Source organism: Conger conger, chromosome 15 (assembly GCF_963514075.1).
Source record: "Conger conger chromosome 15, fConCon1.1, whole genome shotgun sequence".
NCBI lineage: Eukaryota > Metazoa > Chordata > Actinopteri > Anguilliformes > Congridae > Conger > Conger conger.
In genome coordinates, this window is record NC_083774.1 from 42,154,443 (window position 1) to 42,175,336 (window position 20,894).

Genomic DNA, 20,894 nt, shown 5'->3' on the forward strand with positions numbered 1-20,894 from the left:
TGATTTCGGTTGTCATCGCTTTTATGTTAGTATACTAGTAATGCATTAATCAAGGATTTAAAGTTATAGCTATCTAGGCTACGTTTGAACTGAAGTACAGCTGGTGCAACCCAATCCTACATAGGCCGACGTTAGATAATTTTATAGCTAGGCCTACTGCTTCAAGACGTTGGTGAGGACTCCCATTTCGATGAAGTAGCATAGTAGGCGAGAACGACTAGAACGACATGTAATGGGCTATCAAATTAGGGTTTTATAAAATTCATTTATTGTTCAAATTAACAGGACTACCGCTAAATTAAAATTGACAAGTTTCTACGTTTTGTTGAAGCAGCATATCCTTATTGAATAATTATTTCCGGTTTATCACAATGGGGCGTTTCACATCAATTTGCTTATTCGCTCCAGTTAGATTCAGTCGCCACGAGGATAAGCAGGCATTTGATGTCCGAAGTTGTGTTCCGTGTTACGTGTTTTATTTAATTAGAAAGTTAGAAACCAGAACTTGGGCATTGAATTTCATTTCTTGTCTTGTGTGAATGTATTTTCTATGTAGATTTTGGGCAGCTGTGTGTTTTTCTGTGGATTGTGTGCTTTGCAGCAGACTGTGTTTTTTAGGCTTGTTTCTTTTACATCTTATTTTGTAGTATTTGTCTTATTTTTTGGTATTATTCTTAGAGATGACTTTTTATACAATTCTTTACCACAGTCTTGCTTACTTTAAAAGTATCGTTGAAATTCTGTCTTTAACCAATTATGTTAATCCATAGCTTCACAATTCACAGTGGCTGACCATTCCAAACACGGGCAAACGCCCAAGAAGAAGTGCCCTCGGAGGATATTGGTAATACTGACCCCCGCGTGTTATATAAAAAAGAAGTTATATAAAAATCATGTTTTTTTTGTATGTTCTTATCGAAATTATTGTGTCTCACTGCATTAAAACATAAAGAAAACATATATGAATTCTTTCTTTATTATGGCCCCTTTCATATACAGTGACTTATAAAAAATGGATATGAAAATTGTATGATTTATGCATGTAGAAATATAGTATTTATGCATGTCAACATATTAGAAATGAATGTAAATTTAACATAATTGTATGTATCTGTATGATTAATATAGTAAACGTACATGATTGTTGTGTGCCTCACTGCATGAAATGTGTAAGAATCATATATTGTTCTTATATGATTTTTGGCTTTTTAATGTATGTTAACATATTAGAAATGAATGAGACAGTAAACATGCGATTATTGTCTCACTGCATTAAAACATAAAGAAAACGTATATTAATTCTTACTTGATTATGGCCCCTTTCATATACAGCAAACATATAAATCTGTACAATTTGTATATGTTAAAACATAATGTTTATTTGTCAGCATACATAGCCATTTTCAGTCATTCAATCATGCTACTTACACAGCAGACATTCTCTTTAAACCAAAAGGAAACAAGAAAATAAATGTTTTGGTTTCAAGTCAGTAAGTGTAAAAGGGTGAACTATCCCTTTAACATTGAACACGCTGTTAAAACGCTTACCGTACTTGGATAAATGTCCATCATTAATAACCCTTTTTAACAAGACCAGGAAAGCCTAGTTGAAGTAGACAACTGCTGGTCACAACTGGTACTGCATGCAGTCCAACGATGGGAATAACTCACCCACTCACATAGGGGGCATTCTCTATTCTAGACAGGGGGCCTGCATGGGTCAGGCAAAAAGTTCTTCAGAGCCATCGGAAGGGCAAACCTAGCCTTAATTGTCAAAAAGCAGTAGGTTCCATCCTTTTGTTTGTCTTGCTGCCGTTTCTTGTGGCGGAGCTCATTGAGTTGATCCCATTTGAGAGGTTGTAGCATTGGGCCATTTTTTCAGTGTAGCTGCTACAATAAAACAAATGAAGGAAAACAGTGCTAGTGGGTCAATTTAAAACATTGTAACAATACTTTTAGTTTCCATATACATTTGAGCTGCTGGAACAAATTAGGTCCTTGTTCAATCGTGGTCTACATCCCCCTTGTGGTGATATTCAGTAATCAGGTCATTTCCCCATTATCTCCTGGCTTATGGCATTCACAAACAAATCTAATGCTTCCATTCAATAGGCTACAGTTCAGAAATGTTATCAAGTAATGTAGCTATACTTTTATAATTATTATTTAGTCATACTCGCATCCTGTTCCGTTTCATTACATAATCTACTTTTGGTTAAGAATTTTCATCATTTACAGTGTTAATTTAATTAAATTAGCTTACTGTAGCATATTCAATTTAAAATACATATGTTTACAAACCGATGAGTGCAAACCGATGACTTCTAATTATTTTCAGGGTGGCAATTCATGCGTAATGCCTATGCAGTGCAGGAACCTGTAATATCATTATTTAGCTAATAATAACTACTGCAAATTAACAGGAACCATAGAATACTAACAACCTTTACAGAATCGTGTCATTTGAGTGAACCATCCCGCACACACACCGCATCGCGCGCACACACCTAAACTTACTGTAAATTGCATCGACTTTCTTGGCATCCAGAGGCTCCCTGCTCTGTCTTCCCTCTCGGGTTTGTCCTCGCAAATTGCTGTTCAGAAGGACATCCACAGGAAAGACAGACATGAGCAGTGTCTGTATAAAGACAGACATCAAAGTCGCGTTCCCAGCTGCAGCCCATGCCAGTTTGTCACAGAAGACCTGTGTTCCTGGATATATTTCAACCTGTGAACACACAAAGAATAAAAATAATGGTAATAATTTGCCCCCATACATTAACTCCTTTTTTTATTGGGTAAGCAATTCCATTATTTTCTCTACAGTTTTCAAACACAAAAACTGATTTTTAAAAATATTTACTGAAGCTTTTCGCAAGTGTGAAATGTAGCACTTGTTGTCGTGGTGTAAAAAGTAACTTCAAAGCAGTGACTTCAGAAGTTGTGTTTGTGTATTACGACATTATTCTATTAAAACAATGTTTGGTTAGTGTCCAATAATGAACCATTTCTTGTAGAATCAATTTTTGCTTTTAGCAAATAAGTTCCAACTGAAAAATAAAATAGAATGAACACAGAAAACGTCTGAAGACACCAAGACAGTCACTGTACACGCTGGATTCAAGGATACTGGTTTAGATATTGTAGTTTGAAAGCTACCATTTCAGTAAAGACTTCATCAGATGACTCTCTAAGTCTGAACATCTGTGGCATAGGAGAAGCTGATGTCTGTAGCCTGGGCGAACAGGATGATTTTAATGAAACTTCAGATGAGACATTCATACTTTCCAGACCTGGGTCGATTACTATTTGCCCTTCAAATACATTAAGTGCTGATTGAGCCTGCCTGGAGTGCCAGAAGGCCAGGGCTTGAAATCTCTGGGACCATTCCACTGGTTTGCTGTGTCAAGCAAGGGCAATCAAGCTGATATTTCGTTTTCTTGCATACATTCACCATATATTTCTACTTGGTACAATCAATTAAATAAAGACTAAAGAGAAAAGTAACGTGAGTAGTAAATAAATAGTATCCATACAGCCTTATTTTTATTCAGAGCTAGAAGCTGAGAGTAAGTTACCTGACTTTTATCAATGTCTGTTGAATCATCAGTCTTCTTCAAACCTCTTTGTTGGAAGGTGTTGACGTTTCAGTGGGGCCAAAGGTGAACTTGGAGCCAAATCCCTCAGCATATTTTGGATGTTGAACTTGTTGTCTTAAGTAAACCAAACACAATGTTAATTAATTTACTTAATTTGCTTAAACGTGACTTGAACTGTCCTAAGAAGCATGTTGATGGATAAGACAAAGCAGGATACTGTATTAAGGTAATTTGTTTTGCACATTCAAACGTCAGTTAAACATACTCCATTATAACATTACAGACACAAAATAAAATACTTAATTCCAGAATAACTCATTTTAAATATGTTATCAATGTCTGAGGTGTGACTGATCCAATAATTCACATATTGTTAATTTTGACTAAAAACGAATTACCAAGAAACTTACCAATAAACTTACTTGGCTAGCTAGCTAGCACATTTTCTTATGCCTTAACTATTTAGCTAGCCAGCTAGCTACGTTAGCGGCCTCTAGGCTGTGTTAACGTTAGTCTACGACGATAACGGTATTACCAGCTGTCGAATTACGTATATATCATGCTATGCATATTTTTAATAATGATAGCGATATATTTTATGTGACAATTTATATTATAGCGTACACGGTTTAACTTACCGAGTAACGTGAATGCTGTCCTCCACTGCCAAATTAAAGCCAACAAGCTATTTCAAATAACCGCAGCCGTTGCTCGCACGCTAAAATGTTTGACCAAAACATGTCTATTTAGGGGGGGTGGTAACAACTCATTTATTATAGCTCAAGTCACCTTACCATCTTTGATGGGTACATAACTAAATTCGAGCAGTTGATTGATAACATGGTGTGAGTGGGTGATCATACAGGCACATATGAATAGCCTACGCGTAAAAACGTTTATGAACCGTTATTAATTGCTATAATATTTAAATGGATCCTGTAACCCGTAATTTAATGCAGTGCTGCATTTAATCTATAAATTAAACCTCTACTTGATTGAGTTGCAAAATGCCATGTTGTTACCGAAAAATGATGCTGTGTGCAGAAAATATGTTTTACCGTTAGTGACTATGTGATTACAACTGCTGCGGTTTAACGTGAGGCAATATGACTGTTAACTAGTTATGTTGTTAGCTTATTTCGGATTGAAATTTATTTCTCTTCTTTTTTTCTTAATTTATAAATGAAATTAATTTTTTTCATTGAACTAAGAATAACTAATAAAAAAGAATAAAACAGAATAAAAAATGATATAAAGGAAACATATACAATCAAAAAACTAGGAGAAAAGAAAAGAGACAAGAGTGTACATTGATTTTTATTTTTTTTATCAATTTTTTTTTATGTAAAAATGAAACCGAATACTTGACTTTCTTTTTCTTTCTTTTTTAATTTCTAAATGTACATGCAAGAATAACAAATAAAAAAATAAAATATATGTAAAGGAAACCTGCATGAAATGTACACAGATAGTTTTTTCATTAAAGTTGTTTTTAAACAGAATTTTTTTTATCAGAAGACACAAATGATACTTTTTTTTGGATTTGATAGCTTTTCTCTCCTTCTCCTGAGTTTTCCTTTCCTTCTCTCTTCATCTTCTCGACTTTGTCTTTCATTTTCTTCTCCCTCTCCAGATTTTCTTTCGTCTACTCTGTCCTTTTCCGTTGCTCTAATCTTTTTTGCACTTCCTGTGTTTCTTTTATTTTCCTCTCTGTAGAATTTTTAAAGAGTTCAATATATTCCTCCGTACGATTGTCAGTATAAAAATAAATGCAGGTACGCCTTTGTTTCAAATAGTTTAATATTGTAGAGTGGTTTTTAAGTCCTTTACAATTTAAAAATCTTAAAACACACTCAATAACACAAAGGTCTACAGATGTCTTTTGGTAGATCTTGATGTTCCTTGTCTCCCACAGGACCTGCTTCACGGTGTTAATGATCCTCCACTGACGCTGGAGATCGGTGGTCTTGCACCCTGCTGGCGGACCGTAGAGGATGCCCTCAGCCATCGGGAAGGACCTCGGCAGGTACCTGCTAAGGGAGAAAGAGGAACAAACAAGGCCCCAGACCCGCCTGGCCACGGAGCACTCCCAGAACAAATGGTAGATGTGTTCTGAGTCAGTGCATCTGTGGGGGGCGATACATAAATGTTCTAGTGGGGAGACACCTATGGGCTGTCATCCAGGCAATGTCTTTTTATTTGTTAGTAAGTCACTTGTGTGTCATATTTGCCCAGATCCCGGTCTTGCGGGTCCCGGTCTGGCTCCCCCCCTCGGGAGCGTTACAATTTGGGCCTTCAGGGCTCGGTAGACGTAGGGGGGGTCCCAGCGATAGGGTATGGTACGGTCTAGCACACCCAAGCCCATTGCCCTGAGGAAGGGGGTGGCATAGTACCTGGCAAAGGTACCAGAGGCCTTACCCACCTTCCCTGCGTTCAAGGGTGGCCAGACTCTGCACCATAATTATGGTTATGATGTCTGGCACCCCCTGCCCCCCATTCCGCTCCTCCTTGAGGAGGGTGATGCGTTTCAGCTTTTCCATGGTATTCCCCCAGACAAAGCGGAAAGCCATCCGGGTGATTAGCTTGGTAAATGGTAAATGGTTGGCATTTATATAGCGCCTTTATCCAAAGCGCTGTATAATTGATGCTTCTCATTCACCCATTCATACACACACTCACACACCAACGGCGATTGGCTGCCATGCAAGGGGCCGACCAGCTCGTCAGGAGCATTTAGGGGTTAGGTGTCTTGCTCAGGGACACTTCGACACAGCCCGGGCGGGGGATCGAACCGTCAACCCTCCGACTGCCAGACGACTGCTCTTACTGTCTGAGCCATGTCGCCCCAGTGGCTTTCCGCTGGCTTTGCCTGGGGAAAACACCCTCCCCACATAGAGCAGAATGGGTAGGACAATTTCCTTCAGGACAAGGATCTTACCTGCCATGGTCAAGGGCAGTGCACTCCAGCTCCTGATTTTATTTTGGACGTGGCGAAGGGCTCCCTCCCAGCTGGTTCTCCCTCCTCCGTCAGCCTGGAAGGTCACCCCCAGGAGCTTGATGGTATTCCTAGGTACAGGGAAGGAAACGGTCAGCTCCTCACTCCAATGTGGAGACAGAAACAGTTCACTCTTGTCCCGGTTGACCAGGGCGCCAGTGGCCACACAGAAGTCGTCCTTGGTGGCACAAGCAATGGACCGACTATCTCTGGCGACGATGGAAATGTCGTCCATGTACGCCATCGCCTTCAACCGTTCCCCCCCAGCTCCAGGTAGTGGATAGCCCACCACACCTGGATTGGCCCTGATGGCCTGGAGGAACGGTTCCAGGTAGATGACGTACAGGAGAGATGCTAAAGGGCACCCCTGCCTGACACAAGACCTGACTATTTTTCTATCCTATCCTTCTTCCTTTTCTCCTGCCTTTCCCTCAATCTCTGAGCCTCCAGCTGCCCTATCGCCTCCGCCATTGCTTTCAACACCTTCCTCTTCTCTCGGAGTTTCTTCACCTGCTCCCTGGATCGCACTTGGATCTAATTTTCTCCTCCTGTTCTTGCTCCTTCCTGTGCTTCTCAAACATTTTCCTCTCCAACAGTTCTCTCCTCATGTCTCCCTCCACTCGCTTCCTCCCGTTCTTCTCCTTCTCCTTCCTCATCATTTCCAGGAATATCTTCTCCTGCATTTCTCTCTTCAACTGCTCATTTTCTTTCTTTTTATCCTGGGCTTCCTTCTCTCTCTCTGCCTGCTTCTGAATGATCCTTTCCAGTTCCTCCTGTTCTTCAGCTTGCTTCATCCTTTCTGTCTTTTCCATCACTCTCTCAATCTCCTGTATCTCTCTGTCCCTTCGTTTTCTCTTCTGCTCATCCTCCCTTTTCCTCCGCTCATTCTCAGCTTGCCATTTCTCCTCTGCCCTGTCCTTTTCTTTCCTGCCCCTCTCGAGGCCTTTCTTCTTTTCCTGTTCCCTCTTTATCTGCTTTCTGGCCTCCATTTGTCTTCTCTCCACTTCATCAGTCCTCCTTTCATTTTCTCTCACCAGGTTTTCCTTCACCTGCCTGTTCTTCTCCTCCTGCTCTTTTCTTTCCATCTCCTGCACTTGTTTCCTCTGCTTTTCTCTTTTTCTCTGCTCCTCCATCTTCATTCTCTCTCCCTCCTTTGCTGCCATTTCCAGTTCCTTCTTGTCTTTTTTCCTCTCCTTCTTGCCTGCCTCTTTCAGCAATCTTCCTTTCTGTTCCTTCCTAATCTTCTGTTCCTCCACTCGCCTTCTCTCCTCCACCTTCTCCTTCTCCAGGACTCTATTGAGTGTTGCCATTTTTGCTTCTTTAAGGCAAGACAAAATGGGACCAGTTAGAATTTAGCAGTGGTGCAGTTAATACCCATTGTGGATTATATTATTCAATATTAAACACCGTTGGCAAAAAAAGAGCAGACACAACTGGTCCATTAAAGGCTGTCATCCTTAAGATATGTATGTCTATCAGATAGAGCCAGATTAAGTAGTTGTAGTCCACCGTGAGTTTGCATCTTTAGTTATGGTAAAACCATAAAATGTTAACTATTTCAGTGGGTACATCACAGTGAGAACTTCACAGCAACATCGTGGTGCTGCAGATTATTCCTCGACAACATCAAGAGGATTGGACCTGACCATATATTCCATTGGCACCCTGACTTCACAGCTCTGTTAATACTATTCAGTGAAAACTTCACAGTCTATTTCGTGGTCCCTCGTCCTAAACCCTTCCCATGAGACATGAGCGAATTCAAGGTATAGTGGAGTTAAGTAGTGGCCTCATGTTTCCAGAGCATTTGCATTTTGTTCAGCAAACGATCACTTCCGTACGAACCACAGAACAGTCACGAGCCCATTAAAAAGTATAGAGCGCTGAAGTGATTGAACCTGAAATAAGAGGACTATATCCATTTCTATTTTAATTTTTTAATTTATTTAAATGCTGCCACTTGTGAGCATATTGTAATCAATTTAGGTTTATTACCAGTTAACACTGGTGTCATTTTCGAGTTATGGTACAACATATTACAATCTGCGCGTGCCAATGTGTGCTGAAATATACTCCATACTAAAAACGCGTATGATTATAGACTATTAGATTTGGATTCATGAATCTTGTGGTACATACTTCCATAGCGGAATGGCCACAGACCATCAGTGGCTTCAATTTGTTGTGCTTCGACTAGACAAGAAACCCAAGAGTGAAAGAATAGTAAAGATAATGTACAGGCTAAAATACCCAATTAAGATGTACCCAGTTAAGCAATAATAACTCTTACATAACTCTTAACATGTTTACTTTATTCCACCAACTTCTTTTTTACAATATTTTGTATGGTTAACGTTAAAATGTTTAAATAAAAAATACATTCTCATTACTTACGAACATTGTGCATTCTGTAATCTCTGAAAATGAATAATGAGCATGAACATATAGTTTTGCCCTTTTATGTGGCAACCCCTTGTGAAAATTGATCTAATCTGTGAAGTGCCACAGCACTTCAACCTGTGTCTATCGTTGTGTATGTTTTCAAATTCGTCTTCTGTATTGCAGTCAACTACAATTCTGCTTTGTTGACTGTCGCTAGCCTTGATCAATTAGTTAAGACATACATTTTAAGACATACGTATTAATTTATTGATAGAACATCACCAACTCAATAGTCAATTGTATTTGTCTAGTGCTTTTCACAACAGACTGTCCCAAAGACACTTTACAAAGTAACAGAAGGGAAGAAAAAATAGGAAATATCAGCCCTAAGCCCTCAAATAGCATATGAGGTAAACAACTCCCTCAAACAGTGGCGAGAAAAGAAAAATCTTGGGATGAGCTGTTGGGGGACGCCCATCCGCTGGCCTATGAAATGAGACGGTTCAGGTATTAAACTAGCAGGTAAATTAGAAAGTCCACATGGATGGAAGTAGAATAGGCTGTGCAGTTCAGAGGGTATGGGGATTCCAAATGTGATTCCACAGTACGAGGAGCTTAGGGATACATTAACACATTTTACGAAATGATGCCTAAAGGCCTATAGATCGTTTTTAATACACATCACAAACCACGCGACCATGACTCGTGGAGGGCAACCTTGCCATAGAACTCAATGCATTTTTCCTCCAAAAATATAGTTTTTTTACATCTCAGGTGAACGACAAAGGATACAAATACAGCGATAACACAGGTTTATATGCGCAGTTCATGGTTGCTTAAATCGAGCTGATCCAGAGTGAGACTGTTGGAAAATTTAAATTGGGTCACGAAATATAGCTCAGATGGCATTAGCTGTGTAATTTGTGCAAAGCATTAATATGTGCCCACTTCTACTAATGTGCAGAGAGAAGCTGTCTACCACTGGGAATTTCTACTGAACTGTATCAACGTGAGCAAATTTGTGTCATAGGGCATGAATACCAGTAAGATAAGAGAATCAGAAACATTTGTTTCAAATATCATCACGAGCTTGCAGAAAAACAGGAGCCCACCTAACCACGAAGGAGGGGGCCACACTGGATTAACCCCTGAGCTTAGAATAGTTTCTCTTGGTGCATGTGCTGGCTGCTGACTGGAGGGAGACAGGGACTGCCCCACTCTCCCCAGCAACAGCATATTTATATAAGTTGTAATGAAGTATAAAGCATTGTTCTCAGCGTTGGAAGCGCTGGACCTGATATGCATATTGTATGAAGCTGTTAAACTCTCACTTGTGCAGAGCTTTTATTGTATTGCAGATTTGCATCGAACATAACTTGGGGGCTCGTCCGGTATCCCAAGATCTTTACTTCGACTCTCACTGAATACCAAACCTGAAACCGTGCACGGGGGAGTCTGGGACTCCTGAGTAAAGACCTCTTCCCGGATCACTTAAGGAGATTTTTGGGTTAACCCTCCCCAGAATATGCCACCGCCGTATTCTGGGACTGTACCTAAATTGCTTCCGAGTCTGTCTCCGGCTGGGCCAGTGGGTAACTTATACCCCACACTGCCGGAAGGCGGATTCGGCAACCCAACCATATACCTGCTGGCGCCACCCGGCAAATCATTAAATTCTGATAACTGTCCGACTGACAGTCCATGCATTGCATGGACTGAAGACAATTACACTGTTGATCAGTACCCCATGCTACAAATGCCCTCGGGAGATGGGCAAGGGGGAACTCAGTGTGTCTACAGACCATGGACCCAGCAAGATATAAAAAGGTGATGGACACCCTACAGAGGGACCAGAAGATTGTATCAGACAATTGATACAAAGTTACAGACCAAATCTGGTGGAATTGGAATCATGTATGAGAGTGATGTTGGGCATTGAGTGGTGTCAGGTGCAGGGCGCCTGGAACCCACTCACCAAAACCAAGTTGTCCCTTATCAAGATCCTCCTGGACCAGCTGCAGACCCTACTAGAGCCCGATAAGGGGACTGCAGGACAGGCTCAGACAGGTCTATGCAGCGCATGCCGACTACTCTCGAGTAGCCAATTGCACGCAGGGACCAGACGAGTCAGTCATGCACTGTTTGGCTAGGCTCGACAAGGTATTTAGGGCAAACAGCGGCATCCCATACCCTCAAGGAGCATGGGATGATGTAGGAGGCTATGCGATGCAACTAAAAAAAAATGCTTTCCTGGCTGGCATGAAACTAGAGATAACAAGGCTGGTGAAACAACATCTGATAACATGGGCAACAGGCGGTAAACGCCTGGAGGATGGTAGAAAAACGGCCATCCTAAATGCACCAAAACTACAAACCAAACAGCAAGTGATGTCATTTTTAGGAATGGTAAATTACTGCAGAGCATGGATCTGTAACTATGTGGAACTGACCCAACCACTGACTGACCTCATATACACCAGGCCTATGACAGCCCAGGAGAATGTCCGATGCACACCTGAGGCGGAAGAAGCCTTTACGAAAGTAAAGCGAGCGTTAGTTGGCTCGGCAGTGCTGGCAAACCCAGACAGAAGTAAACCATTTCAGCAGAAATGGATGCATGACCTTGGTCTTGACTCAAACATTTGGGGGTAATGCTGGGCAAAAGACTGATCCATCCATCCATCCATCATCACCCGCTTATCCGGAGTCGGGTCGCGGGGGCAGTAGGCAAAGCCGGGTATTCCAGGCGTCCCTCTCCCCAGCAGCGCATTCTAGCTCCTCCTGGGGGATCCCGAGGCGTTCCCTGGCCAGGAGAGATATATAATCTCTCCAGCGGGCTCTGGGTCTCCCTCGGGGTCTCCGCCCAGTTGGACGAGCCCGGAAAACCTCCAAAGGGAGGCGCCCGGGAGGCATCCTGATCAGATGCCCGAACCACCTCAATTGGCTCCTTTCGACGCGAAGGAGCAGCGGCTCTACTCCGAGCTCCCTCCGGATGTCCGAGCTCCTCACCCTATCTCTAAGGCTGAGCCCGGCCACCCTACGGAGGAAGCTCATTTCGGCCGCTTGTATACGCGATCTCGTTCTTTCGGTCACTACCCAAAGCTTGTGACCATAGGTGAGGGTTGGGACGTAGATCGACCAGTAAATCGAGAGCTTCGCCTTCCGGCTCAGCTCCTTCTTCACCACAACGGTCCTGTGCAACGCCCGCATTACTGCTGACGCTGCACCGATCCGCCTGTCGATCTCACGCTCCCTTCTACCCTCACTCGTGAACAAGACCCCGAGATACTTGAACTCCTTCACTTGGAGCAAAGACTCGTTCCCAACCCGGAGAGAGCAATCCACCGTTTTCCGGCAGAGAACCATGGCCTCGGACTTGGAGGTGCTGACTCTCATCCCGGCCGCTTCACACTCGGCTGCAAACCGCTCCAGTGCGTGCTGAAGGTCACGGTCCGATGAAGCCAGCAGAACCACATCATCCGCAAAAAGCAGAGATGCGATTCTGAGGTCACCAAACCGGACACTCTCCTCACCTCGGCTGCGCCTTGAGATCCTGTCCATGAATCCCACAAACAGGACCGGTGACAAGGGGCAACCTTGGTGGAGTCCAACACCCACCGGAAACGTGCTTGACTTTGTGCCGAGAATGCGGACACAGCTCTCACTTTGGTTATACAGAGACCTGATGGCTCGTAACAACGGCCCCGATACCCCATACTCCCGCAGTACACCCCACAGGGTTCCCCAGGGGACACGGTCGAAAGCCTTCTCCAAGTCCACAAAGCACATGTGGACTGGATGGGCAAACTCCCATGACCCCGCCAGCAACCCTGCCAAGGTAAAGAGCTGGTCCACTGTTCCACGGCCAGGACGGAAGCCACATTGCTCCTCCTGAATCCGAGGTTCGACCGTCGGTCGGAGCCTCCTTTCCAGTACCCTAGAGTAAGCTTTCCCAGGGAGGCTGAGGAGTGTGATACCCCGGTAATTGGAGCACACCCTCCGGTCCCCCTTCTTGAAAATGGGGACCACCACCCCGGTCTGCCACTCTACAGGTACTGTCCCCGATCTCCACGCGACACTGAAGAGGCGTGTCAGCCAAGACAGCCCAACAATGTCCAGAGCCTTCAGCATCTCAGGGCGAATCTCATCTACACCCGGCGACTTGCCACTGAGGAGCTTTTTGACTACCTCAGCAACTTCCGCCAGGGATATAGGTGCAGATTCCCCCGAGTCTTCAGGCTCTGCCTCTTCCACAGAGGACGTGTTGTTCGGGTTCAGGAGCTCCTCGAAGTGCTCTTTCCACCGCCCGACAATATCCCCAGTCCGGGTCAGCAGTTCTCCTCCCCTGCTGAAAACAGCCTGAGACAAGCCCTGCTTTCCCTTTCTGAGTCGTCGGATGGTTTGCCAGAGGCCAACCGAAAGTCCTTCTCCATAGCCTCCCCGAACTCCTCCCATACCCGGGTTTTTGCTTCAGCGACTGCCGAAGCTGCAGCCCTTCTGGCCACCCGGTACCTGTCTGCTGCTTCAGGGGACCCCCGGGCCAGCCAAGCCCGAAAGGCCTCCTTCTTCAGCTTGACGGCCTCCCTCACCGCTGGTGTCCACCGGCGGGTTCTTGGGTTGCCGCCCCGACAGGCACCGATGACCTTCTGGCCACAGCTCCTGCTTGCCGCCTCTGCAATGGAGGCTTTGAACATGGCCCACTCGGACTCCATGTCCCCAGCTTCCCCCGGGATGCGTGAGAAGTTCTTCCGGAGGTGGGAGTTGAAGACCTCGCGAACAGGGGCCTCCGCCAGACGTTCCCAGTTCACCCTCACTACACGTTTGGGTTTACCGGGTCTGTTAGGCAGCCTCCCCGGCCACTTGATCCAACTCACCACCAGGTGGTGATCAGTTGACAGCTCTGCTCCTCTCTTCACCCGAGTGTCCAAGACATACGGCCGCAGGTCTGATGATACGACCACAAAGTCGATCATCGATCTTTGGCCTAAGGTGCTCTGGTACCAAGTACACTTATGAGCTACCCTATGCTCGAACATGGTGTTTGTTATCGACAATCCATGACCAGCACAGAAGTCCAATAACAAAACACCGCTTGGGTTCAGATCAGGCAGGCCGTTCCTCCCAATCACCCCCCTCCAGGTTTCTCCGTCATTGCCCACGTGAGCGTTGAAGTCGCCCAAAAGACTGATGAAGCAGCAAAAAAAGCTGCGTCACACACAATCTCTGTTGTGCCACATAGAAAAGAACAACACATTGATTTGGATCTGGAAAAATAACAGGATATGCAAAAACTAGAACCAGAAAAAAAGGGGATAGATTCATAACTGTAAATTGAACAAAGATACTGGACTCTGGGAGGGCTCAGAGGGTAAGCCAGTACTTCCAAGACATGTATTTGACTTGGTTTCTGAATTGAGTCATGGGAAGACCCATGTCTCAAAGGGAGGGATGGTAGACCAAGTCAGACAAGTGTTTTCAGCATTCGGATATACAACTTACTCACAAAATGTTTGTAAAAAGTGTTTGATTTGCATCAAAAACAACCCACAGGGGATGTGTAAACCAAAACCGGGAAAGATCCCAGGAGCTGAATATCTGTTCCAGTTTTGGATGATGGATTTAATCTCCCCTACACCAAGCGAAGGCCAGAAATATTGCTTGGTGATGATTTGCCCATATTCAGGATGGGTGGAAATTTTCCCTGCAGCACATGCAGATGCCATAACGATGGCAAAAGCATTGTGCAGGGAAATCATTCCAAGGCACGGAGTGCCGCAAAGATTATTCAGTGACAATGGACCAGAATTTGTAAACATGGTCATTGCAGATATTGGTAAGCAATTGGACATAGAACTCAAAAACCACTGTGCCTATCACCCTCAGTCAGCAGGAATGGTGGAAAGAACGGATGGCACTATCAAAGGGAAATGGCGCAAAATGATGCAAGAGACGAGAAATAATTGGACTCACTGTCTCCCCCTGGTAGCGTTAAGCAAGAGAATTCTGAAAGGACAGAGGTCTCTCCCCATTTGAGACAGTACATTGGAAACCATATATTATGGCCATATTTGGAAAGATAATGAAACCAGCAGATGACTAGACCCTGGTAGATCACATGAGGGTAATGTTGGAACAAAAAAACTGTTATCAGTTGTGTCTTAACCCCGACAGAAGCCAGTAGAACCAGAAGACGATCCAGTGGTGAGACTGGGTGGTGGTAAAAGACATTGAGGAAAACCTGGGCGTCGCCCTGGTGGAAAGGACCATATCAGGTGCTGTTGACCACGCCCATAGCAGTAAGAATTGCTGAAAGATCTTCCTGGGTGCACCTCACTCACTGTAAAAAGGTACACACGGCAGTAACAGAGGGACAAGCAGACACCTAAGAACTGAAGACCGGTTACAAAGGGGGGTGAATACAACAGGTATCATCCGTCTCAAACCCGGTGAAGAAAATGACAACAGTTCTTGGGATTAGTCGCTGCCCATTAGCTAAAATGAAATTATCAACCTTTAAGAGAATAGCAGCTGCAGGGCTGGCTGGGGGGATAGTGCTGATAATAGGCTTACTGTGCAAGCCCATTCCAAAACAGGTAACTGATTATCATAAAAGAGTGGCTGCGAGCAGCAATTGGTACTGGTGGGTTAACGAAACAACACTGCCTCACCATCCCACAGGTGACTGCCTGGTGTGTAGTGGGCCTCAATTTGCGATAAAGCCTTTGCCTATAGTTCCACACCCTCATACGTGGAGTAAATGTGAGGCCTTCCACACAGGGCCAGAAATGAAGGCGTGGGATAAAGAACAGGAGAGGTTAAACTGCAAGTGCCCAACGTGTGCAGTGGCGGGGCTGTGTAACATTAAATGTCCTGAGAAAAACTGCACAAGCAGCATATCGTGGTGTGTTAATGGGAAAGCAAACGCCACCTCCTGTTTGCCACCAGAACACTGTGCAAACTAGATGAGACCACTGTGTGAAGCCGAATGACTAACAATGCTGTCAACAGGATTGTACAATCTGACTAGCTCTCATATGGCTGCAAACTGTTCCCATTTTGAATGGAGGTTCATGCCCGATACTGAGGAAGCCCGATACTGAGTGTCTGTCAAGGAATAGATCTAATAATAGTAATCAGGAAGTGGGCAACTTCCCGGCATTCGCCAGGACCATTAAAGTAACCGGAGGGCGAGAGCCCCTCAATCCAGGAGACCAATGTAATACTGCCTTCTGCCTAAATACTGTACTAATGTATGACCAAGGTACAGCAATGGCTGACTTGTGGTGGATCTGCGGAGGCACCCAATTGGACGGGAACCTGTGCTAGAGTAATGTTAGCAAGGCCATTCCAAATTACCACAGGACCAAAAGAGCACCCAAAAAGGCAGAAAAGAGAGGTACTCCTGCCACCAGAATTAGATGGAAATTGGTTTGATGGAATAAGCACTCCCCACAGGGTACCTGACCAGTACAAAGCACTTAACCTTGTAGGATATCATGTTCTCTCGGTATTCTGCCCCTGGTGTGAAATGGGTAACCATGCAGGTTGGATAAATTTGATATATTATATGCAAATGTATGAGGCAAACTTAACCACGGCTGCATTAGGATTGATTAGGAACACTATAACCACCAGACAAAATAGAGCAGCATTGGACATGATAACCGCAAAAGAAGGCGGAGTCTGTTTAATGTTGGGGGAGCAGTGTTGTATTGTATTCGCAGCACTATGGGGGATGGAGAGGGACTAGACGCGGTTCTGACTCGGATGAAGATGTCTGAAAAGATGCAGGAAGGAGCAGGGACCACTGATTTGCTAGGAGGCCTAGGAAGGTGGTTCTCCGGCTGGACTGGCATCCTGATAACCGGACTGACGATTGTCGGACTGTTTCTGCTGCTCCTCGGGTGCTGTGGATGCTGCGTCCTCCCAATGCTGCAATCAAGAGAACAACGGCCAGTCTGTACCTCAGACTCGAACAGTCCAATAGAGAACCGGAGTATGATGATCAATATGATGATGTGAAGAGTAGAGTAATTAACCCTCTGTTGAAAACCTGAAGGGGAGAGGCAGATGGGTGGAAAATTGTAATAGTGTAGATTAATCATTAGGAGCGTTGTAATGATAAAAAGGAGGGAAATGTGGGGAAAAGTTTAAATATAACTGAAATATAACTCATATGGCATTAACTGTGTCATTTGTGCAAAGCATTAATATGTGCTCACTTCTACTAATGTGCAGAGAGAAGCTGTCTACAAGTGGAAATGTCCTCTGAACTGTAGCAACGCAAGCAAATATGTGTCATAGGGCATGCATACCAGTAAGATAAGAGAAGCAGAAACATTTGTTTCAAATATCATCACGAGCTTGCAGAAAAACAGGAGAACACCTAACCATGAAGGAGGGGGCCACACTGGATTGACCCCAGAGCTTAGAATTGTTTCTCTTGGTGCATGTGCTGGCTGCTGACTGGAGGGAGACAGGGACTGCCCCACTCTCCCCAGCAACTGAATGTGTATAAAAGCTGTAACAAAGTATGAGGCATTGTTCTCCTCTTTGCAAGCGCTGGACCCGATATGTATATTGTATAAAGCTGTTAAACTCTCATTGTGCAGAGCTGTTATTGTGTTACAGATTTGTATCCAACAAAAGTCATCACGAAGACGAGTGCATAATAAACGATGAAAACTTCCACTTGGCATCTTAGCTAGTTTGCTGGGTAGATCGCTATTGAAAAATCTTATCCATAAATGTACTGTTTAAAAACAATTTACTTGATATACATGTCTACTTGATTATTGAGTTGCAAAATGCCATGAAATGCCACTGAAAAATGATGCTGTGTGCAGAAAATATGTTTTACTGTTAGTGAGTGACTGATTAAACCCGCTGAGTGTAGATTTAACGTGAGGCTATGTGACTGTTAGCTAGTTACGTAGTTAGCTTGGATTTAAAGTTATTTTTTCTTCATTTATAAATGAAAATATTATTTTCATAAATGAGTTTTCATTGAACTAAAAATAACTAATAGAAAAGAATAAAACAATAAAAAAGATATAAAGGAAACCTATATAACTAATCAAAAAACGAGGAGAAAGAAGAGTACATTGATTTTTATTATTTTTTAATCGATTTTTTTTTATCAATTGTTTTTTTATTCAAATTGTTTTTAAACAGTTTTTTTTTTAAATCGGAATACACTATTGATACTTTTTTGGATTAGATTTTTTCTGTAAGACATTAAACAAATACATTTAATTTATTTTCTCGATCCTTCTCTCCTGCCCTCTTTCTCTTTTCTTGTCCTCTCTTATCTTCCCTTTAATTTTTCTCTCCTTCTCCTGAATTTTCCTTTACTTTCTCACTTTCTTTTCCTCCTCTCTCCATCTCATTCTTTTTCATTTTTCTCTCCCTCTTTTTTCTCTCTGCCCACTTCTGAATCATCCAGTTCTCTCCTCCACTGTTCTTCCTCTTGCTTCATCCTTTCTATCTTTTCCATCACTCTCAACCTCCTGTATTTCTGTCCCTTCGTTTTCTCTTCTGCTTATCCTCCCTTTTCCTCCGCTCATTCTCAGCTTGCCATTTCTCCTCTGCCCTCTCCTTTTCTTTCCTGTCCCTCTCGAGGCCTTTCTTCTTTTCCTGTTCCCTCTTTATCTGCTTTCTGGCCTCCATTTGTCTTCTCTCCATTTCCTCAGCCCTCCTTTCATTGTCTCTAACCAGTTTTTCCTTCACCTGCCTGTTCTTCTCCTGCTCTTTTCTTTCCATCTCCTGCACTTGTTTCCTCTGCTTTTCTTTTTCTCTGCTCCTCCATCTTCATTCTCTCTCCCTCCTTTGCCGCCATTTCCAATTCCTTCGTGTATTTTTTCCTCTTCCTCTTGCCTACCTCTCTCAGCGATCTTCCTTTTCTGTTCCTTCCTCATCTTGTATTCCTCCGCTCGCCTTTTCTCCTCCTCCCCTTCTCCTTCCTCTCCTCTCTCTACATCTTCTCCCTTTTCTCTTTTATTTTCCTCTCCCTCTCCAGGTTTCCTTCATCTTTTTCTCTCCTTTTCTGTTCCTCTAATCTTCCTGTTTTTTCCTTTCCCTCCATTTTGTTTTTCCCATAAACCTTTTCTACTGCTATTTTCGCTTTTGCTTTTCTCTCCTTTTCTCTGTCTGCCTTCTCAGATTTTAATCTTCTGTTTTCTTTCATTTTCTGGGCCCTTTCTATCTTTCCTGCATCCCCCTTTTCACAATTTGTTGAGTCCTCCTTGTCTTTGTTTTTCCTGTCCGCCATTACCTCCGTCCTCTTACCGTGGGCTTTCCTCTCCTGTGCTCTCCAATTTCTCTCCTTCTCTAGTTTTGAATCCTCCACTGCCTGCTTTTTCATGTCCTCTATTCTTTTCTTTTCATGGCGGTCTTTTCTCTCTCCCTCTCTTCTCTCCCTCTCCTCCTCTTCCTTCTTTTTCTTCTTCTCCTCCATCACCCTCCTTCTTTCACTTTTTTTCTTCTCCTCTCTTATCTTATCTTCCTTTTCTTTAGCTTTTCTCTCCTTCTCCTGAGTTTTCCTTTCCTCCTCTCTCTTCATCTTCTCTACTTTCTCTTTCATTTTCTTCTCCCTCTCCAGGTTTTCTTTCGCCTGCTCTCTCCCTTTCCGTTGCTCTAATCTTATTTGCTTCTGTTCCCTCTCCCTCCGTTTGGCTTCTTCCAGAAGCATCTTCTTCTCCATTTCCTCTTTTTCTATCCTATCCTTCTCCCTTTTCTCCTGCCTTTCCCTCAATCTCTGCGCCTCCAGCTGCCCTATCGTCTCCACCATTGTTTTCAACTCCTTCCTCTTCTCTCGGAGTTCATTCTCCCTACTTTTCTTCCCCTGCTCCTTGGATCTAATTTTCTCCGTCAGTTGTTGCTCCTTCCTGAGCTTCGCAAACATTTTCCTCTCCAACAGTTCTCTCCTCATGTCTCCCTCCACTCGCTTCCTCCCGTTCTTCTCCTTCTTCTTCCTCATCTTTTCCAGGAATATCTTCTCCTGCATTTCTCTCTTCAACTGCTCATTTTCTTTCTTTTTATCCTGGGCTTCCTTCTCTCTCTCTGCCCGCTTCTGAACGATCCTTTCCAGTTCTCTCCTCCTCTGTTCTTCAGCTTGCTTCATCCTTTCTGTCTTTTCCATCATTCTCTCAATCTCCCGTATCTCTCTGTCCCTTTGTTTTCTCTCCTGCTTATCCTCCCTTTTCCTCCGCTCATTCTCAGCTTGCCATTTCTCCTCTGCCCTCTCCTTTTCTTTCCTGTCCCTCTCGATGCCTTTCTTCTTTTCCTGTTCCCTCTTTATCTGCTTTCTGGCCTCCATTTGTCTTTTCTCCATTTCCTCAGCCCTCCTTTCATTTTCTCTAACCAGTTTTTCCTTCACCTGCCTGTTCTTCTCCTGCTCTTTTCTTTCCATCTCCTGTTTCCTCTGCTTTTCTCTTTTTCTCTGCTCCTCCATCTTCATTCTCTCTCCCTCCTTTGCCGCCATTTCCAGTTCCTTCTTGTGTCTTTTTTCCTCTTCCTCTTGCCTGCCTCTCTCAGCAATCTTCTTTTTCTGTTCCTTCCTCATCGTCTGTTCCTCCGCTCGCCTTCTCTCCTCCTTCTCCTTTTCCAGGACTCTATTTGTTGCCTTTGTCCATTTTTGCTTCTTTAGGGTAAAACAAAATGGGACACCAGTTAGAATTTAGCAGTGGTGCAGTTAATACCCATAGTGGATTATATTATCCAATATTAAACACCGTTGGCAAAAAAAAGCAGACACAACTGGTAAGATATGTATGTCTATCAGATAGAGCCAGATTAAATAGTTATAGTCCACCGTGAGTTTGCATCTTTAGTTATGGTAAAACCATAAAATCTTAACTATTTCAGTGGGTACATCACAGTGAGAACTTCACAGCAACATCGTGGTGCTGCAGATTATT